Source organism: Bufo gargarizans, chromosome 8, assembly GCF_014858855.1.
Source record: "Bufo gargarizans isolate SCDJY-AF-19 chromosome 8, ASM1485885v1, whole genome shotgun sequence".
Taxonomy (NCBI): Eukaryota; Metazoa; Chordata; class Amphibia; order Anura; family Bufonidae; genus Bufo; species Bufo gargarizans.
Window position 1 is genome coordinate 90321671 of NC_058087.1, and position 23110 is coordinate 90344780.

The 23110-nt window shown below is 46.8% G+C and overlaps 1 protein-coding gene and 1 long non-coding RNA gene across 3 annotated transcripts in view; one reads left to right on the forward strand and one right to left on the reverse strand.

The window, feature by feature from the left end:
• Positions 1-12404, reverse strand: part of PLEKHM3 (pleckstrin homology domain containing M3) — a 244825-nt gene extending 232421 nt beyond the window's left edge. The window contains exon 1 of the mRNA XM_044303895.1: positions 12216-12404. The gene's annotated coding sequence lies outside the window, so the exon portion shown is untranslated. The remainder of the gene's footprint in view (positions 1-12215) is intronic.
• Positions 12396-23110, forward strand: part of LOC122945059 — a 74750-nt gene continuing 64035 nt past the window's right edge. For both annotated transcript variants that reach the window (XR_006391084.1, XR_006391083.1), the window contains exon 1: positions 12396-12461. This is a non-coding gene — a long non-coding RNA (uncharacterized LOC122945059). The remainder of the gene's footprint in view (positions 12462-23110) is intronic.

Here is a 23110-nt window from a genome sequence, read left to right on the forward strand (position 1 = left end):
GGGGGGGGGGTCTGTGGATGGCACTGTTATGGGGTGGGTGGGGGTCTGTGGATGGCACTGTTATGGGGTGGGTGGGGGGTCTGTGGATGGCACTGTTATGGGGTGGGGGGGGTCTGTGGGTGGCACTGTTATGGGGTGGGGGGGGGTCTGTGGATGGCACTGTTATGGGGTGGGTGGGGGTCTGTGGATGGCACTGTTATGGGGTGGGTGGGGGTCTGTGGATGGCACTGTTATAAAATCATTAAAAAAAAAAGTATTTTAAAAGTATTTGGGCAAAAAGGCAGTTTCGGTTTTCGGTCAAGGGCATCCTGAATTTTCGGTTTCGGACCAGAATTTTCATTTCGGTGCACCCCTAATTATATATATATATATATATATATATATATATATACATACACACACACACATACACACATACACACACACATATATATTTTGTCATTATCATATTTGTACCGACCCACAAAATAAAGTTATCATGCTACATAGTATTTTTTTTTCAGCTTCTTTCTCTGTAGGTTCCATTCTTGGCTTTAGCTTACAAATACTGATGAAAAAACTGACCAAAGTACTGTCACATGAACGTGACCTTAGAGTGAACAATTTATGTCCTTAGGGGAAGCGCCTTCATAAGAATAGCTTCTAGAACCAGTCTAGTGGAGTTCTAACAACACCTCTCTTAAAACACAGTACACACAAGAAAAAACGGAGTAACAAGGAAAAGACAATAAAACGTACTGTAGTGTAATTTATATTCCCACTGTCACTGCTGCTTGTATATCTACTAGTATGTTAGCTGAATTATTTTTCAAGTTCATTTTGGAGAATGGAGACCAGCTCTGCTAAGGAGTTGCCACAGAATAAAGAGTACTCTTGTATTTGCATAAACATATTTCTATGTTTTAAATGTAAGATTACATTGAAAAATTCTAATAATCATTTTTGAAAGAATAAAGAGCACTATAGAAAGGTCATGGGAGCATATCTAGCGAGCTTTGTTCTTGAATGGAGATGCCACCAGATGCCAACAACTGTCCTCCAAAGCCAACAAAAATGTCCCAGACCTTTCATCTACACAACTAAACATAAAACATTTTATTTCTATGATTGAAGAGTTCATCTACAAAATGCCCTTCTAGCAATTAACAAGTTGACAAAATGTACACATATGTACATATCAAGTTGTACTCTGTCCTCCTGCAAGCCATGGCTGAGTTATCCTGGCTGTGACTTCTCTGCTTTTTGGTGCGGAAGTGTCTGGATGCCAAGGCAACCTGTGCTTCCATCTGATGCAAGGTCTGGCAGTCTATTTAAAGGAGAAACTGCCATGGATTCCTTCACTGCAAATCGACATATATACTTTGCATGGCTGCTGTTCCTGTGTAGTTTGACTCTTTTGATGACTCCTGACACCGATCATATTCCTGGATTATGCTTCTGTCTTGTCCTGGTTACTGCTGTTCTGCTCCTAGTAGACTCATGACTTGTCTCCTGACTACAGTTTCATCTCATTCTCCATCTTGTCCAATCCTGACTCTTGGCTACATTCCTGACTTCACAAGTTCTTTGCTAGAGCCTACAGTAGAAGTCACATTCATTAAAACTCATTCATTTTTCATAATTCCTGACATTTAATCTTAAAACACATCCCCTGGCTTAGATCAGTTTAAAGGGGTTATCCTGAAAAAGATTACGGAAAATTAATACTTTTGCACCCTGATTGAGACAATGCCGGGATTTGCTATTTTCCGATACTAGCAGTTAAGTATCTTTAAGAGAACATGGCGCACGCTGCCCTCGGCACACACCATGTTCCCATCAGCCGGCACAGTCCCTGCCCACTGTGACGTGGCTGCCACTGCCACCAATGAAAGGATTAATGGGAGGGGGCTGTGAAGCTGCAGCTGGCCACCAATGAATATAACACTAAGGAAGGGGAGGGCTGTTGGCCACTGCGTCACCAATTAATATAATTAACACCTTAATACAAATGTACGTGGCAGGTGTCGGCACCCGGCCTCAATGACAGGGCACAGACCATCGTGCCGAACCATCTCAATTAACTCCAAGCCCACTTACGGCTATATGAAAAGAAAACTAGAAAATGGAAATATTAAAATTGTTACAATGGAAAGGAGTTAAAGATCACTACTGATACTACAGGTATATTACCACTAGTTTGACAAACTTCTTGGGATTATGTGTATAGAGTGCTCGCTATGGGAGGAAAAAAGAAAACAAAAGTTTTCTGGAGAACAGAAGCTGTACGTTTCCTGTCACAGACATTTGTTTCTCCGCTCAATTACCTTTGACAGCATCTGCCAGGAAGTTGTGCTTTGTAATGCTTTTCTCAGCAACCCAGCAGGGTTTTAGACGCCCTTCATTACTGCTTGTTGATGCATGAAGAATACGAGGGGATGGGTAACATTACACTGAGCATAACAGCTATCAAACAGGTATCTGCAAGACTGAAAGGAGCACGCTGGACCACAAGCTGCTCTGCAGGACCAACTTTCTAGGATGTGGAGAGTTAGATTTACAATATATAAAACAGAACTAAATATTCTCCAATATTCTGCTGCTGTGACCAGCTTTACACTGAGATTATGGTTAGTATAAAGCAAGGTGCAAAGCATTATGAAATCCTGAATGACTATGGGTGATGCACTGGGGCAAACCGCAAAACCAATAAATCTGTGAAAGGATCAAGAGTTCAGCAGAGGGTGGACCATAAAACCTGAATCCCGAGTGTTGAGGTCCATTAATGTTGGTCAAGTATGGTTGCAAATCACTCAATTCCTAACAATCTTAATAAAATTGGTTAGTGTAAGGGCAGAAAAAGTCCCAAGATAAATGATAAAACTATGGCCAACAAAGAACTGTAGAATGTGAAGGGAAAATCTTGCAAAACCTCTTATAATCAGGTAGCTAGTTTGAAGAATATATTAGGAAATCACTCACATAAAAACTCTATACTACATGGACAATACGACTTTAAGCTGAATTGTAATCCCAATTCTACCCATAAGCACAATATAGACTGATTTCCAACAGACTAGGCCCCACTGACAGACTACTACTGTACCAAACTGAAATGTCAGTCTGCTGACCTGAAGGAAATCTAAACAACCACTCCTATGATTCAATAGTTGTAAAATTTCATAAAAAAAACAGCAGTACTAACATACCTCTCGAGGAGATTTTCTCATCAGGAGTGGTATGAATATGCAGTTTTATAATGCATAAAATGAAGTGTTCTCTGCCCTCTCCATTGAGCTGCTTCACAGCCCCATCCCTCTGGTCTGAGTGACAGCTATGGTGGTCTCCTGGCTGAATTCCACAACTGTCACGTAGGGTAGTGGGAAGAGACTGTGAAGCAGCTCAATGTAGATAGCACTTCATAGTGCCCTGCCGGGGTACTTTCAAGAGCAGCACACACTACTACTGATGAGAAAAGCTCCACTAAAGGTACACTACATAGACAAAAGCATTGAGATAGTTTTCATCGTAACGTAAGGACTAAGCCACATTTGGCAAATCTGACATGTTTCTCTTTATGGGGTAATAACTCTGGAATGCTTTTACTTATTCAAGCCATTAAGATAATGTTTTCTCATTACATATTGTACTTCATGTTAGTGGTAAATTTGAGGCAATGTTTTACCTTTAATTATAAATAAATAAAAATAAATAAAAAAATTTACGGAAAATTCTGAAAAATTCACAATTTTCTAAATTCGAATTTCTGTCCTTTTAAGTCTACATTTACACGACCGTATGTGTTTTTCCCTTCTGATCCCTACAGAGCAGGGATCAGAAGGGAAGGAGCGTCATATGGTCTTTGGAGGGCAGATTTTGTAGGAATGGTTTTCAGGCACCAAGTCACATTTCAGGAGACACTGAGGCAGCCATACAGTGGAAATCCATCAAAAGTGACTACATTTTGCAAACTACACCCCTCCAGGAATTTATCCTCACAGGCGTTTCATATAAATTTTGAAATGTTTGGCTGTGAAAATGAAAAATTTTATTATTTCGAAGAAAATATACTTTAGCCCCAGATTTTTTATTTTTAACAAGTGGTAACATGAGAAAAAAAAGACCTCAAAATTTGTTACGCAATTTATACCGAGTATGGCAACATCCCATATGTGGTCGTATACTGCTGTATTTGTGCGCCACAGGATTCAGAAAGGAAAGAGCGCAGTATGCATTTGGAAGGCAGATTTAGCTGGAATGGTTTTCGGGCACTATGTCACATTTTAAGGGACCCAGAAACCCTGAGGTACCGCTGCAGTAATAACTCCCAAAAAGTGACCCTATTTTGGAAACTACACCCCCATGAATTTTTTTTTCAAGGAGTGTAGTGAGCACTTTGACCCAACAGGTGTTTTTTTTTTTTTTAGAATTTAGAAACCCTTGGCTGTGAAAATGAAAATTTACATTTTTTTTTTCTAGTACAATGTTGGTTTAACCCCAGATTTTTTATTTGTACAAGTGATAACAGTAGAAAAGGGACCTCAAAATTTGTTAACAATCTTCTCCCCAGATGTGGTCATACACTGCTGTGATTCTCCGGCCGGCCTCCTCACTGACACTGAACACGCACGGCCGGCCGCGCATGCGCTGATCCATATTCTTTCGAGCCGCGGCTAATATAGTTCTGTGCATGCGCGGTTGTCCAAACAGTTCGTGCAGGGAAGAGACAGTGCGGACAGCGTCGGAGGAGATAAGCGGTGGGTAAGTATTATTTCTATGTGCTCCACCAACGAATCGGTGCAGATGGAGGAGGCACTTATGGGGGCAGATGGAGGAGGCACTTATGGGGGCAGATGGAGGAGGCACTTATGGGGGCAGATGGAGGAGGCACTTATGGGGGCAGATGGAGGAGGCACTTATGGGGGCAGATGGTGGAGGCACTTATGGGGGCAGATGGTGGAGGCACTTATGGGGGCAGATGGTGGAGGCACTTATGGGGGCAGATGGTGGAGGCACTTATGGGGGCAGATGGTGGAGGCACTTATGGGGGCAGATGGTGGAGGCACTTATGGGGGCAGATGAATGTAGCAGAGCTGAATATGCTGCTGTTCAGCTATAGTTCTAGTGGGGAAGGGAATAGACAGATGTAGCAGAGCTGAATATGCGGCTGTTCTGACACAGTGCTGGTTGAAGAGAAAACCAGATGTAGCAGAGCTGTATATGAAGCTTTTCAGACACAGTGCTAGTGGGGGAGTAGAATAAAGATGTAACAGGGCTGTTTAGGAAGCCATTCAGCCAAAGTGATGTTAGGGGCTGGAGAAGACACATGTAGCTGAGCTGTATATGCATCTATAAAGATACATAGTGTAAGGTTTATACACAACTGGAGTACAGCTATAATGGAAACAAATCTGCATCATGCTGGTAGGTGGGGGTTGGTCAAGCTTTTGAGCTAATGTATAATATGGAATTATAGTTGTTGATGCACAGAATGGGTTTGTAAAAGATCAGACTGAGATTTTGTGTGTAACAGCCACGTGTTACTGTACACTGAGCTCACTTCACATGGCTCTCTGAGTGACCATTACCCTCACACACACTGCAGGCTGCCAGACTGATGACTCATACTCTTCACATGAACGAGCACGCAGGACTCAGCTCTCAGTGTGATGTCATAAGGAGGCGTGGCCGGCCTTCACTCTAGCTGCCTAAGCCCGCCCAGCCTTAGCAGCAGAAAACCAGGAAGTGAATTCTGCTGTAACTGCAGCTCTGGCTGATTTAGCAAGACGGGAATACCTTAAAAGGGGTATATAAAAAGTTATGGAATGCCCCTACTATAATTTATGCAATTAATTAAGATGTACCTCAATTATCCAATATTCATGCACAGAGGGTAAACAAATACTCAAGGGCGGGACCAAAGATGTCCTTTTACTTACTGTTTGAGGATTCATGTATCTTTATACTGAAGGACATCAGTAGGTGGTTTGTGGGACATAGCAACTTGACTGACCGTCCCTATCAAAACCATATACCTACCCCTGCCTTCAGGCAAAGAATCCGCCTCGAAAGGGGCGACCCCACCTCTCGTTGGCTAAACCCTCTCTAATACCTGTTACCACCCTGTCTGATAAAAATGTTCTTGTCCCTGTGGGAATTCACTCAGGTAGTTAGGACTAATGGATGCAGTATAGAGGCAAAGTACACAGTTCTTGAATCAAACAGCGGTGTTTATTCACACATTGGTGCATCACAAAACACAGGTGGGTTGGTGTTTGTTCACACACAAGGAAAGTCCAAAAACAATAAGAGTCGCCTTTTCTCCGCAGCCTAGTATCTTTTAGAGATCATGGCGTGCGCCACCCTCAGCGCGCACCAGGTTCTCATCAGCCGGCACAGTGGTGAAGGAGGGAGTCCCCCTCTCCGCACTGAAGATTAAGGGCAAGGGGCTGTGAAGCTGCCGCTGGCCACCAATGAATATAATTACCCCCAAAATACAAAGGTACGTGGCAGGTGCCGGCCATATCTGTCACGTTATATCTGTCATGTTATTTTGACCGTGACACAGTTGCCGTGCAGACTGATTGCCGGTGGCAACGTGTACTTTTCTGTTTGCACGTGCACTTCCCCTTTCAGGTGAGTCTTCCTGCTGTTTGCTGAACGTGGGGTTCATTTCCTGACTAGGTGTGGATCCGGGTGTGGTCTCTTGGTGCTATTTAGCCTAGGCTTGTAGCATGGAGGTTAGTTGTGCTCTAGCCTTGCTGTAGGCTGAAAGCTATGCACCATTCTTGGGCAATTTCATCTTCCCAGTCATTGAGGGCCACCTTGTTGGACATCAAGGTCTTTTATCAATGTCATCCCTATGTCTTCTCCATGTCTCCACCCATCCCTTATGTGTCTATGTTTGGTGTGGGATTGATTTGTGGTTTGGTTGTTATGTCTAGTGCGTTGTTACATGTCTGGTCTGTTGTTGTTGTGTCCAGCATTCCTGCTAAACTTTTCCCCTGTTCATTTGCCCCTCCAAATGGGGGTCCCTGGAAGTTCCCCGGAGGGGGGAACTATGGGCAGCGCTGCCTGGGGCTGCCATGCATAATCCCGCATGGTGGTCCAGGTAGTGACTACTGGATTCAGAGTTTGGGTGTTGGTGCTCGGTCCTTCCTGGTGTGTGTTTGGGCCTAGGCTCTTTACTTGTATCCAGTGGTTGTGGCGTGGACTGCGTCAGGCAAGTGTCCATGTTTGTCCTGTTGGCAGTTGTGTTTGCTGCTTCTGGACACTTACCTGTCGTGTTGTCTGCTGCTAGCTGCTATCATCCCCTTTGTTGTTAGGTCTGTGTGAGATTCCGATTCCTCTGTTTCTTTGAGGAATCTGTTGTCTCTGCCTCCTGACGCCATTATACAGGGATCGATAGGGTCAGTAAGGCAGAGGTTCGCGAGTATGAGCCCCCTACCATCGAGGGCTGCTTATACAGTCAGGAGGTCAGGGATAAAATTTAGGGAAGCATTAGGAGGTGACCTGCTCCCTTATTCCTGATTTTAGGCCTAATTGCTTTATCTTCAGAAGACATTGTACGGTGGGGGGTTTCCCCCACTCCACATCATGACAATATCAAACAGCCAGCACCCGGCCTCAGTGACAGTGATACCAACGAACCCTGTCAATTAACCCCAGTTATTCCCTGTCATTGAGGCCGGGTGCAGCAGCGTACAGTTGTGTTTGGGGTTAATTATATTCATTGGTAGTGCAGTAGCCACAGTGCCCCCCACCCTCAGGATTTTCATTGGTGGCAATGGCAGCTTCCGATGGGATCCCCATCAGTAAAATCGCGGGGCTCCGATTGTTTACCATGGCAGCCAGGACGCTAGTAAGCCATCCATGGCTGCCATGGTAAGCTCCCTGCTGCTGTGTGCACAAAGCACAAGTAGGCAGGAACAATGTAAAATCCTATTCACCCTAATAGATCTATATTAGAGTGAATAGGACAAGGGTTCTAACTCCCTAAAGGAGGCTCATAGTTATTTTTTTTATTTTTTTTTACTTTTAAATTAAAAAAGTTTAACTCATCCCCTTTCCCAATTTTACAATATATGAACAATAAAAAAAAATTAGGTATCGCCCCAAAAGTCCAAACTATTAAAATATATCCTATCGTAACAGAAAAAAATTATAAACCGCCATTTTTTTGTCACCTTTTCCCCAAAACACTAGGAGTGTTCTATTATGGGCCGGACTTTCCTTAAAATGCAGAATGTCCGCGGCTTTTTTGGTGTTTTGTTTTTCTTTCGCGTTGTATCAAGTATCGCAATACTTTTTTATGGTATAGAAATCAAATCCAAATTTGAGTACTGACCCGCAGAATAAAGCTATACTAAAACTCCATAAAACAATGGCAGAGTTGCTGTGGTTTTTATGCCATCACCCACAAAGCTTTATAAAAGTTATACTATACATCAAATGTTCCTCAAAATGATGCCATTAACCACCTCAGCCCCCCTAGCTTAAACCCCCTTAATGACCAGACCACTTTTTACAATTCTGCACTACACTACTTTCACTGTCATGCAACTTACCATCCAAATTAATTTTACCTCCTTTTCTTCTCACTAATAGAGCTTTCATTTGGTGGTATTTCATGGCTGCTGACATTTTAACTTTTTTTGTTATTAATTGAAATTTACCAAATTTTTCCCTTTCAGCTGTAAAATTTTTCACAAAAAAAAAACCACAACATCTTTATATAAATTTTTCTCTAAATTTCTACATGTCTTTGATTAAAAAAATAAAAATAAAAAAAAAATAATGGTTTGGGTAAAAGTTATAGCGTTTACAAACTATGGTACCAAAAATTTGAATTTCCGCTTTTTGAAGCAGCTCTGACTTTCGGAGCACCTGTCGTGTTTCCTGAGGTTCTACAATGGCCAGACAGTAGAAATACCCCACAAATGACCCCATTTCAGTAAGTAGACACCCTAAGGTATTCGCTGATGGGCATAGTGAGTTCATAGAACTTTTTATTTTTTGTCACAAGTTAGCGGAAAATGATGATTTTTTTTTTCCTTACAAAGTCTCATATTCCACTAACTTGTGACAAAAAAATAAAAACTTCCATGAACTCACTATGCCCATCACGAAATACCTTGGGGTGTCTTCTTTCCAAAATGGGGTCACTTGTGGGGTAGTTATACTGCCCTGGCATTTTAGGGGCCCTAATGTGTGAGAAGTAGTTTGAAATCAAAATGTGTAAAAAATGCCCTGTGAAATCCTAAAGGTGCTCTTTGGAATGTGGGCCCCTTTGCCCACCTAGGCTGCAAAAGTGTCACACATGTGGTATTGCCGTGTGTTTTGGGGTGTCATTTTACATATACCCATGCTGGGTGAGATAAATATCTCTCTAAAAGTCAACTTTTCCCATTTTTTTATACAAAGTTGTCATTATAGAGATATATTTCTCTCACCCAGCATGGGCATATGCAAAAAGACACCCCAAAACACATTGCCCTACTTCTCCTGAGTACGGTGATACTACATGTGTGACACTTTTCTGCAGCCTAGATGCGCAAAGGGGCCCAAATTCCTTTTAGGAGGGCATTTTTAGACATTTGGATCCCAGACTTCTTCTCATGCTTTAGGGTCCCTAAAATGCCAGGGCAGTATAAATACCCCACATGTGACCCCATTTTGGAAAGAAGACAACCCAAGGTATTCAATGAGGGGCATGGCGAGTTCATGGAAGATTTTTTTTTTTTGGGCACAAGTTAGTGGAAATTGATATTTATTTATTTTTTCTCACAAAGTCCCCTTTCCTCTAACTTGGGACAAAAAGTTCAATCTTTCATGGACTCAATATGCCCCTCAGCAAATACCTTGGGGTGTCTTCTTTCTGAAATGGGGTCCGGAGGCGGTTAAAAATACAAGTCATCCAACAGAAAACTAGCCCTCATACTGTGTTCTTAAAGGGGTATTCTGGTTAGATTAAGTTGGAGAACTATTAGATCGTGGGGGTCCAAATATCCATAATATGCACAGTATGTACTTTATAGTGTTGATCGGTCCTGAAACACTCTGCACTGCATCAACTAATAAGTTGTCGTTGAAACTCAAGAACTGAGTCCATAATCACTAATGATCGCAACGCTAAGCAGGATCTACTTCTTACACTGATTAAGGCCCCATGCACACGACAGTATTTTTAGTCCGCATCTGATCTGCATTTTTTGTTGATTGGATGCAAACCTATTGATCTTAATGGGGGCCTCAAAAATGCAGACAGCACATGTGTTCTGTCTGCATCCATACGTCCATTCTGCCGACCCACAAAAAGGTTAGAACATGTCCAATTTCTGTAAGTTTTGCAAACAAGAATAGGCCTTTTTTAACATAGGGTGGGACCTGCAGAATGGGAAAAAACGGAAGTCACAAAGCCAGTATTCGTGTTTTGTGGATCCGCAATTACATACAGACACCAACATTGAGGCCACGCTCCCTGAAATCCACAAATGAGACCCTCTTAATTACGCAGTGTATCCACTAACTCCCCCCTCTCAAAGCATGCAGGCCGAAGCTGAGATAGCAGTTGACTAGCGCCCCCCCCCCCCCCCCCCCCCTGCAGAGAACCTGCAGACAAGAAAAGGGACCTAGAGCCTGCTGCAAGGCGAGAAAGATGCAGCGGACCACTAATTCCGTATATTCGCCTGCACGGCTGATGTATGTGACAATGTTAACGACAGGTTTACTTTAAAGGGGTTGTGTCACTTCAGCAAATAGCATTTATCACGTACAGAAAGTTAATACAAGCTACTCAGTAATGTATACTAATTATTCATATTGCTTCCTTTGCTGGCTTGATTCATTTTTACATCGCATTATATTCTTGGAAATGCCCGTTTCCATGGTTACGACCACCGTACAATCCAGCAGCGGTGGCCGTGCTTGCATCCTATAGGAATAAAAACTGGCTTATGTGCACTCCCATGTTCCCAGCGCTCTCTCCTATATTGTGCAAGCACAGCACAGCCATCAACAATGGATCACAGGGTGGTCGTAACCTTGGAAACGAGCAGTGTATAATGTGATGGAAAAATGAATCCAGCCAGCAGAGGCAATATGGACAATCACAATACATTAATAAGTGCCTTGTATTAACTATGTTTACATGATAAATGCCGCTTGCTGAAGTGACACAACCCCTTTAACTTCACTCCTGTACAGGAAAAGTGGAACTACACCGTGTGCAGATGCTCCAGTCGTACTTCAGACCAGCAGTAATGATAAGCTTGGGGTGAAGCTCTATTACAAATTTTGAATTGGGGGCCACAAGGATCATGTACAATTTAAAGAGCACCTGTCACCTCTCCAGATGAGTCCTATTAAGTGACTACAGTACTTCCATTCCCCATAATAACACTTCCGGAGCATCTATTCTTATGACTGTATGTTATGCCACTAACTCTGTATTTCCCACTAGAAGTTTATGAATGAATTGCTAGCAGTCGGCAGTACCAGTACAAATGGGTGTTACCGAGGGGCACAGTCTGACACCAGCAGCACTGATTGGCCAGAGTCAGACACACCCACCACTGGTAACACCCTGCAGACTGCTGGCAATTTACTTTGAAACTTCTAGCAGGAATAACAGAGGAATGGCACAACATAGAAAGGTAAGAATAGATGCTCTGGAAGTAATGCAAGTAGTTAGTAAAACTGACATGTCAGGAGAGGAGACCGGTGCGCTCTAAACAGCGAGAACAGTGTGCCTTGCTTCTTCTCAATATATTACATTAAAACACTAACTCCTAGAGGATAATCCAGTTTATTATACATCTCCATTAGACTAGATATCGGCCACATCAACCGTTGAGGATGAAAGTTGCGTCATGCGACCAGACAGCATGACAGCCCGGGATGTGCTCCTCACCGCAGACGCCACCATTTACATGCTCCTTCATTGTGATGCTGCAGTTTTTCCAAAGGGATGAGATCATCGATACTAAGTTAACCCCTAAATGGCAATGGCATCATGGAGTAGATAGGATGCAACGGCCAGACAAAGGACATATTTCATCAGACGTATTATACATAACTAAGAAAGCATAGAGATGGATAATGCATGACCTTCTGTAGCTTGAAGGAGGCTCAATAGCAAATGGACTTCCCTGGCAGCCTCTCCTGTACATGTGCCCACACTGGGGGAGCTCAGCTATGCCTATAGATGCCCTCATTCATAGGTGGGAGCCACCTACCTGTGCAGTATCTATGAAGCTGTCCTGCAGGCAGTGGACCGTGCCCTTACCATCCTGCACACTTTCCTATGGTTGCCTTGCTTCTGCATTGCTTCCCTGTTTACAGTTTCTCAGCCTCTGTCCTCCGCTCTTCTCTGTCCCCCTGCAACAAGGAAGCTAAAAATAGTTCCAGCCTGAAGGTTGGTCTGCTGCTGTCTGTCTAGTCATGCCCGTACCTACCCACTGAGGCACACCTACAGCCTGAAGGTTGGTCTGCTGCTGCTGTCTAGTCACGCCCGTACCTATACGGCGGGGGTACCGACACCTAGTATCCGGCAGTGTATTTACAGGGCGATGTGTGATACTGTGGCGACCCAACAGGTGTTATTTATACGTGTACCCCCACCAGGCTCCTACATGTCAGTAGCGCCCCCCAGTGTCGAACTGGGTTGCCTAGGGCCCACCAGTCCCATTTATTGTAGGGGCCCAATGTACAGCTACATGCAACACCTGCTCACACAGAGACAGATGGCGGAAAAACGTTACAGATGATTGATTCTAGGTGTCCCTGCACCGACTTCAAGATGGCAGGTCCCTGGGGAGAGAGGATGCTTGCTGGTCTGCCTTCTATACCTAGAAGTAATCACAACCACCTAATGCATCTATAATAAACAGAGTATTGTATGTGAGCATAGGCTGGTTGAGCTGCTGTATGCTGCCCTCAGTCTACGCTATCATGTGCCACTTGTGGGGGGTCTGTGTGCACCCTGCACTTTTCGCGAGTCGCATTGTACAAATGCTTTTTCTTGTTTAGAAGACAGACGAGACCAGGACATGCTCTATAATAATAGCTATAAAAACGCAGGCAAGTCGCTTGTCGCAGGCGACTTCCATTAAGGTCTGGATTTTTTGGAGATCACCATATTGTAATCCGATTCAATGTTGAGCACACAAGTCGTCATGTAACCCCAGCCTTAAAGGGGTATTCTCATACAGGATATGCCACACAAGTCTGATGTCTTTTTTTCCCCGTTGTTTTGGTCCGCATCCTAGCTGCCGTTTTGGTGGACCCATGTGGACCCATTCACTTCAATGGGGCCGCAAAAGATGCAGACAGCCCTCCGTGTGCTGTCCACATCCGTTGCTCCGTTCCGTGGTCCCGCAAAAAAAAAAAAAAATCCTATTCTCGTCCGCGCTTTGCGGACAACAATAGGCAGTTATATTAAAGGCTGTCCGTGCTGTTCCGCAAATTGCAAGTAGCCTAGAGCTCTTCTAATCACCCCTTTTCATCTTAGTAGGCTGACCCAGACATTTTCCAGCGTCTGGATCATGGCGAATTGCATCAAATACTGGCACCCCAAACTCACAAATATCAATAAAGTTTATATTTAACTAGAAAAGCTAAAATTTTGGGGGAAATTGTGTTAAAGGGGTTCTGCACTTTCATTTCACTGATGATCTATCCTCTGGATAGATCATCAGCTTCTGATCGGCGGGGGTCCGACAACCGGGACCCCCGCCGATCAGCTGTTTGAGAAGGCAGCGGCGCTCCAGCAGCGCCGCGGCCTTCTCACTGTTTACCGCCGGGCCGCCCGCCCTCTGACGTCACGACTTGTATCAACTAGAGTGGGCGCGGCTAAGCTCTGTTCACTTGAATGGAGTTTAGCCGCGCCCACTCTAGTTGATACAAGTCGTGACGTCAGTGGGCGGGCGGCCCGGCGGTAAACAGTGAGAAGGCAGCGGCGCTGCTGGAGCGCCGCTGCCTTCTCAAACAGCTGATCGGCGGGGGTCCCGGTTGTCGGACCCCCGCCGATCAGAAGCTGATGATCTATCCAGAGGATAGATCATCAGTGAAATGAAAGTGCAGAACCCCTTTAAGTGTTCTTGCCTCCACCAGTAGTCTACAAGTAACTGGGTGGAGTGGCTTGAGTAACTGTTGTGTGGTTGGAGTGGCTGGATGCACACAGCCGTGAGTGGTCCGTGGTAACCCGGCCTGGATTCCTGCTGAGAGCAGGAGCGCACGGCGCCATTGGTTGCTATGACACCGTGCGCTTCATGCTGCTGCTGATTACAGTAATACACTTGTATAGATCATACCAGTGTATTACTGTAGTGCAGCAGCGGCATGAAGCGCACGGCGTCATAGCAACCAATGCTCTCAGCAGGAATCCAGGCCGGGTTACCACGGACCGCTCACAGCCGTGTGCATTCGGCTTAACTTGTAGAAAGGTTGGACTGGGCAGAGTAACTTTATGGAGTGGGCAGAGTAACTGTGTGGAGTGTTTGGAGTGAGTAAAGATAGTAAACATTACACTAACCAATTGATTGATCACATTTAAAAAGTGCACATGGCAAGCTTTATAGAGTGAGAAATGCATTTCAACTTTTATTTATTTATATAGCACATTTAATTGCAATGTTGTTGCCCAAAGTGTTTTATAGTTACATTAAAACATACATATATAAAAACATTAGCAGCCGATTTGTGTAGGTGGGCTTGAAAATGAGGGAGTGGTGGCAGTTTAGAAATCATGTCCTGATTTTTCAGCTCACACTCTAGCTTTTGTCACTCTGCTGGCTGCTCACACACCTGGCTCCCAATGGCAACTCACTGTACAGCAAGGGCAGAGAAGAGCGGTTAAAAATCAACTGCTCCAACTTGCTCATGTCATGGTCTTACCTTCTCACTGTTCTCCTTCGTTTGACATGTGCTGGCGGCCATCTTGGTTTCTGGGTTTCTTGTAGCCTCCCACCCTGCGGCTTCTCCTTCCCACTGGGAGGAGCTGGATGCCTAGCTCATATATATAGGAGGTCTGTGGCTTCAGTTCCTTTCTTGGTCCTCCTGTGTTCACATGCTTCTAAGACTGCTGCTGCTTCTGGTTCCTGATCCTGGCCTCGTCTGACTACCCCGTTGGTTCCTGATCCTGGCTTCGTCTGACTACCCCGTTGGTTCCTGATCCTGGCTTCGTCTGACTACCCCGTTGGTTCCTGATCCTGGCTTCGTCTGACTACCCTTCTGGTTCCTGACCTCTGTCTACGCAAGACCCTGCTTCGGTTTAGCCATCCGTTTGGACTTTTGCTTACGGCTTGCTTTTCAATAAAGCCTTCTTATTTTCCACTTATCTCTTGTACGTCTGGTTCATGGTTCCATGACATTAGGACCAAGCCATGAATTCTGACGGTACAGGGCCATCCTCGCTACCTACGCTGGTTGCCAGACTTGATCAGCAGGATCACCTGTTGGGTCGGTTCGCTGTGGCGTTGCAAACCCCTGCTTGAACGCACGGCTCATTTCGCTTCCGTTGCCGATGGGTCGGTTGTCGCTCCTGGGCCCGTTCCTACTGCCGGTTGTTGCGCCAGAGTCTACCCCGACACCTGTTGCTGCGCCTGCGGTGTCTCGGGGTATGACCGGTTCTGCCCCCCTTCCACAGCGCTTTGGGGGAGAGCCAACTCAGTGCCGAGGTTTCCTTAACCAGGTGGGCATTTATTTTGAGTTGCTGCCACATGCCTTTCCTACTGAGAGATCAAAGGTGGGCTTCTTGATCTCGCTGCTCTCGGACAAGGCCTTGGCCTGGGCCAGCCCTTTATGGGAGAACAACAATCCGGTGGTTGCCGAGTTTTCCGGTTTTGTTGCTTCTCTTCGGAAGGTATTCGATGTGCCGGCTCGTGCTGCCTCTGCTGCGAAGCTCCTTATGTCCATCAGACAGGGTTCACAATCCGTAGCTGAATACGCCATTGAGTTTCGTACCCTGGCAGCAGAGGTGGGCTGGAATAATGAGGCTCTGGTCGCTGCTTTCTCTCATGGTCTTTCGGATGCCTTGAAGGATGAGGTTGCAGCTAAGGACCTACCAGTGGAGCTCGAGTCTCTTATTTCTTTCCTGATTTTGATTGACACCAGACTCAGGGAGAGACCTTCCTTTAAGGAGAGCCTGCGGAGGTCTTCTAACAGATTGGCGCCTACGTTTGCTGTCCCACCCGTGCCTCCCTCTCCTCCCACGCCTCCTGGGGATGACTTGTCTGGGGGTGAACCCATGCAGCTGGGGTTTGCTCGCCTGTCCGAGGGGGAGAGGGTACTCCGGAGACGCGAGGGCCGATGCATGTACTGTGGTCTCGGTGGGCATTTTCGGTTGGCATGTCCGAACCGTCCGGGAAACGCTCGCACCTGAGATCCTGTCGGGGGCAGATCTTGGGTGGAGTCTCCTCGTCCCCGGTTTCCCGTGTTGACAAACCACTGATCACTGTTGTCCTCTCCTGGGTCGGGGGCTCGGTGACGACCCAGGCGTTGGTGGACTCTGGTGCTGGTGGTTTGTTCATTGATAGAGTGTTCGCTGCCGCCAATTCCATTCCTCTGCAGCCTCGAGGTTCCCCACTGGCTCTTGAGGCGATAGACGGCAGACCCCTTCTGCCGCCACACGTAACTCATGAGACCCTTCCAGTGGGGATAGCCATTGGTGCCGTTCACAGAGAGTCGGTCTGTTTCCAGGTGATTTCGTCTCCACACTACTCGGTGGTCTTGGGGTACCCCTGGCTCCAGAAGCATAATCCGACTTTCGATTGGAGATCGGCCGAGATCCTCTCGTGGTCACCGCAGTGTGGGGCTAGTTGCATCCATGGGCCTGTCAAGTTGCTGTGTACTTCCTCGGACTCTCTGTTGCCTCCTGAATACGAAGAGTACCGGGATGTATTCGATAAGGTGCGCGCGGTTGCCCTACCTCCGCACCGCCCATACGATTGTGCCATAGAGTTACAATCTGGTGCCGTTCCTCCTCGTGGCAAAGTCTATCCACTGTCGGTAGCGGAGAATGAGGCCATGGAGGAGTACGTGAGGGAGGCACTTTCACGCGGACACATTCGCAAATCCTCGTCCCCGGCAGGGGCTGGATTTTTCTTTGTGAAAAAGAAGGGCGGTGAGTTGAGGCCTTGCATCGATTACAGGGGTCTCAATCGCATCACGATCAAGAACGCTTACCCGATACCCTTGATTTCCGAGCTGTTCGATCGCCTCAAAGGGGCCACGGTCTTTACCAAACTCGACCTGAGGGCGGCATATAACCTGGTAAGGATCAAGGCGGGCGATGAGTGGAAGACCGCGTTGAACACCAGGACCGGTCATTATGAATCCTTGGTTATGCCCTTTGGGTTGTGCAATGCGCCCACAGTCTTCCAGGAATTCATCAACGATGTTTTCCGTGACCTGTTGCAGCAGTGTGTGGTGGTCTATTTGGATGACATCTTGGTATATTCTGAATCCATGGAGGCCCACATTATGGATGTCAGACGAGTGTTGCAACGGTTACGAGAGAACAGGCTGTTCGGTAAGCTTGAGAAATGTGAATTTCACCGATCCCAGGTAACCTTCTTAGGTTACATCATTTCCGCTGAGGGGTTCTCCATGGATCCTGAGAAGGTTTCGGCTGTCTTACAGTGGCCCCAGCCCAGTGGTCTCCGTGCCCTGCAGCGCTTTTTGGGCTTCGCCAATTATTATCGGAAGTTCATCAGGGACTTTTAGGGCAGTAATTTCCAGGTCTGGCCGCTCGAGGCCATCCGAGCGTTTGAGGCTCTAAAGTCCGCCTTTGTGTCTGCTCCGATTCTGTCGCATCCCAACCCTGGGTTGCCCTTTGTCCTCGAGGTGGACGCGTCTGAGACGGGAGTAGGCGCCCTCCTGTCTCAGCGTAGAACACCAGAGGGTCCTCTGCTTCCTTGTGGGTTTTACTCCCGGAAACTGTCTTCCGCGGAGTGCAACTATCAGATTGGTGACGGAGTTATTGGCCATCGTGCAGGCCCTTAAAGAATGGAGGCACTTGCTCGAGGGTTCGGTGGTTCCGGTTCTCATCCTGACGGACCACAAGAATCTGACCTACCTTTCTGAGGCCAAGAGATTGACACCACGTCAGGCCAGATGGGCTCTGTTCTTGTCACGTTTTAATTACGTGGTCTCCTACCTACCCGGTTCCAAGAACATCAGAGCGGATGCCTTATCACGGCAGTACTCCGAGCTGTCCAGGGAGGAGTCGATTCCGACTTCGGTCATACCTCCGAATCAGATCCTGGCCGCCATTCGCACCAGCCTGACCTCTCCCCTGGGTGAGCAGATTTTGGCGGCTCAATCTGGTGCTCCCTCTGGGAGACCCAACGGCAGGTGTTTTGTGCCTGAGGAGTTGCGCATTCGGTTGTTGCGAACCTACCATAACTCCAAGGCCGCGGGGCATCCTGGAAAGAATCAGCTGTCCTGGGCTGTTTCACGTCTGTTCTGGTGGCCTTCTCTATGTTCCGACATCGCCGCATATGTAGCGGCATGCTCCGTTTGTGCCCAGAGTAAGTCCCCTCGGCACCTTCCGTTGGGCCTTTTGCAACCCATAGCCACCGGGGAACGCCCATGGTCACACCTGGGGATGGATTTCATTGTGGACCTCCCTGCATCCCGAGGCCATACGGTCATTCTCATGATTGTGGATCGGTTTTCCAAAATGTGCCACTGTGTTCCTCTCAAGAAGTTACCCTCTGCACAAGAGTTGGCCACGATTTTCGCCAGGGAGGTCTTCCGGTTGCACGGTTTGCCCAAGGAGATTGTGTCGGATCGGGGGAGTCAGTTTGTGTCCAGGTTCTGGCGCGCCTTTTGCTCCCAGTTGGGGATTCATCTCTCTTTCTCCTCGGCCTACCACCCTCAGTCCAATGGGGCCGCAGAACGATCCAATCAGGCCTTGGAGCAATTCCTTCGTTGCTATGTCTCCGATCACCAAGACAATTGGGTTGACCTCCTGCCTTGGGCTGAGTTTGCCAGGAACACGGCAGTGAACTCTTCCTCTGGGACGTCTCCCTTCATGGGCAATTATGGGTTCCAACCTGCCGTGTTACCGGAGGTATTCTCTCCCCAGGATATTCCGGCTGTGGAGGATCACCTTTCCGTCCTACGTGCTTCTTGGGTACAGATCCAGAGGTCCCTTGAGATCTCTGCGCAGCGCCAGAGACTCCAGGCTGATCGCAGACGAGCGCCCGCTCCTTCCTACCAGGTCGGAGACCGTGTATGGTTGTCCACCCGCAACCTCAACCTTCGAGTGCCCACTCCCAAGCTGGCGCCTCGCTTTGTTGGTCCCTTCCGAGTGCTTCGCAGGGTAAACCCGGTAGCCTATGCCCTTGCGCTTCCTCCTGGCATGCGGATCTCCAACGTGTTTCATGTCTCCCTGTTGAAGCCATTGGTGTGTAATCGTTTCACTTCCTCGGTTCCTCGGCCCCGTCCGGTCCAAGTGGGCAATCGTGAGGAATATGAGGTGAGCAATATCCTGGACTCACGCCTGGTCCGCGGTCGGTTGCAGTTTTTGGTCCATTGGCGTGGTTATGGTCCAGAGGAGCGTTCCTGGGTTCCCTCCGCAGATGTCCATGCTCCTGCTTTGCTCCGAGCCTTCCACGCACGCTTCCCTCAGAAACCGTTCCTTACTCCGCGGAGGAGGGGCCCTTGAGGGGGAGGTACTGTCATGGTCTTACCTTCTCACTGTTCTCCTTCGTTTGACATGTGCTGGCGGCCATCTTGGTTTCTGGGTTTCTTGTAGCCTCCCACCCTGCGGCTTCTCCTTCCCACTGGGAGGAGCTGGATGCCTAGCTCATATATATAGGAGGTCTGTGGCTTCAGTTCCTTGCTTGGTCCTCCTGTGTTCACATGCTTCTAAGACTGCTGCTGCTTCTGGTTCCTGATCCTGGCCTCGTCTGACTACCCCGTTGGTTCCTGATCCTGGCTTCGTCTGACTACCCCGTTGGTTCCTGATCCTGGCTTCGTCTGACTACCCCGTTGGTTCCTGATCCTGGCTTCGTCTGACTACCCTTCTGGTTCCTGACCTCTGTCTACGCAAGACCCTGCTTCGGTTTAGCCATCCGTTTGGACTTTTGCTTACGGCTTGCTTTTCAATAAAGCCTTCTTATTTTCCACTTATCTCTTGTTGTACGTCTGGTTCATGGTTCCATGACAGCTCACTTCACTGGCGGTTGCCATCTTCAAACGGTTCTAGTTTAAAAATTATAAATCCTACAGCGAAGATGTCAGTGGGGGAATCCCTCCCACCATACAATGAAAATCGATAAGAGATAGCTGCTAGGCCAGGACGCCGGAATCAGGGAGCAGGTCACCTCCTAAAGCGTCCCTAATCCTCTCCCTAACTCCTCACCGTATGAGCGGACCTGGATGGTAGGACGGCTCATACCCTGGATACCTAAGTCGCCCTGGTAATCCCTCACAAAGGAGCTGAGGAGAGGCGCTCTGTTCTTCCAGGACATGGAAGAACAGGGGTCTCAAAAGTCCTAGAAGCAGGGAAAGGAAAAGACCATATGCAGCAACTGAATCGGCAGGTAAGAACACCGAAAAACACACTTACTTGCCGCTGCCACCACGTCTGGAACCCGTACATATGTACCGGAGTCCTAACACCAAACAGGACGCCGCACCAGCAACTCACACAGGTATCCAGCACACCAGACTCGCCAGGACCCCCATGCCGCAAGGTGCATGGCAGCCCCAGGCAGCACTGCATAAAGACTTGTGGTTCTCCCCTCCGGGAAACCAACCCCCTTCCGGAGGACACAACACACAGGGAAAACATATTACATAAATGCAAGGACAAACACCAACAGCCCAGACATGTAACAACAATCAAGACGTACAACACACCCCGAACATAAACCCACACCTAACATACAACAAGTGAGGTAGGGTATAAGAAGCATACAAAGGAAAGACAATTTGTGACCAACAAGGTGGCCCTCAAGGACTGGGCAGAATCACCCAGGAAAGGAGCAAAGCTCCAACACCAAACAAGGCTTGAGTACCCCTGCCCCCAGCCAGGAAGCCATTTTTTGTGGCATCAGGGATAGCTGAATGGTTTGATATAAGATTTGTGTAGGTGGGTTTGAAAACCAGGGAGTGGTAGCAGTTTAGAAATCATGTCCTCACAGTCTAGCTTTTGTCAGCTCCCACTCTAGTTTAGAACATTCCGCCATTCATTCCTATAGGACCAATTTCGCCACAAAAACGCTGATATTTCCTGAACCATTCGGCGACACGTTCCACAAAGTAATAGCACACAAATCGGGAACAATCTGCACGTTTCGGTATATCACTGTCTATGTAGTGTAAAATCTGTGGGAGGAGTTAGGGTGGTAAATTTGGCTATAATAATAAGAATATGTATGTGAGATAACAGTAAGTGGTCTTGCCATGCAAGAACACTTAATTATACGTATGGCACTTAGTGCTGGGTTTAAAAGGGGTTGTCTGGGTCCAGAGCTGAACCCGGACATAACCCTTTTTTCCCTCCTTCAGCCCCTCTGAGTTGAGCATCGAAGCATTTCATGCTTCGATGCTCCCCCTCACTCCTGTGGCTTGTCAAGACAGGACCTGGCAGCTGCTCTGTCCCTTTCCTACAGTGTTTCTGTATATAATGTCATTTTATAATACTGTTGAGGGGCCCTGACAATAAAATCCCTTCGTCCTCCTCCTGGGTGGGCCCCAAAGCAGCCGCTTCCCCCATAGCTACTCCCCCGCCAGGCTCACTGCTAGGCGGAAGCCTCTGCCTAGCATAGCCCGGTATGTCACCGGATCTTTAGAAAAAGCCCTTGCCCCGGGTCATGTCTGGGTTCAGCTGTAAACTCGGACAATAGCTTTGATCCAGAGCATTGCACGTGTGCTGTACAGTGTGGGATTAAGGCTACTGCAGTCTAGCAGGAGAAGGTTGATGACAGCTGAGCACCCCCAAGAGAAGACAAAAGCCGTTTATTAGGGAATACAATAAAATACAAATAAAAGAAATAAAAAAACAGAAACACCCATGCCAACCAAATCCATTGCCATAGTTCCATTTATGTGAAGCTATACATATTATATAACGACTGACACAAAATAGGGAACACATTTTAATAATTTAGGTTGGTGTCAGTTTGCATATTTAAAAATATATGGGTTCATTTATCAAACTGGTGTAAAGTAGAACTGGCCTAGTTGCCCATAGCAACCAATCAGATTCCACCTTTCATTTTTTACAGCTCCTTTGGAAAATGAAAGGTAGAATCTGATTGGTTGCTATGGGCAACTAGGCCAGTTCTACTTTACACCAGTTTGATAAATGACCCCAATAGTTTGAAAAAATGACTTTAACTAATAACATTTTTTTGCACTGTTCCCACCAAAAAAAAATAAAAAAAATCTAAAAAACATTAATAAAAAGTCAGAAAATAGGAGATTCGCAAGCACTCACAGGCAATCTCTATTTCAAGTCCATTTCAGGGGAAAATGTCACCGCTGAGCGACACTCAGATATACTCAGTATAGAGAAGAATTTGCCGCACTAGATGATTAAAAGCCCTGCACTTTTCTTTCTTCCTTAACCGTTTGAAGGGGTTGTCCGGTTGTTCCAGGACAGATCATCAATATGAAATCGGCGGGGTCGGCCCCCTGGCACCTCTGCCATTGAGCTGTTTGAGGAGACGCGTGCGCAGTGTGCACATGCAGTCTCCGGTCTCTCTTCCTGCTGCATCTGCTACATCTATGGCCACAACATGTCTGGTTGAAATATCCAACAGCAAAATCCACACCAAATTTTGCTGTAGATTTCAGTGTGGAAATGCTGCGGATCTGTTGCAGAATTCACCCTCTGCATGTATGTTACATATGGCCTACCCTTAAAGTGCGAAGTATGTGATCTACAGCTTGATGCCCAATATGTCATCTTAGGGGTTGTAGTTAAAGGATCCTTATGTATCTGCTTAGATATATACTTTGAACTTCTTTCCATAAATACATTTCAGAACAAAAAAAATCTCTACATTTTTCAGGGTAACACACTAGCATTTAAGTTTTATGGTATTGAGTTCCGTCATAGGGGCTCAATACCAGAAAAAAACGGTCCTGTTCTGTCCCAATTCATTGTCAATGG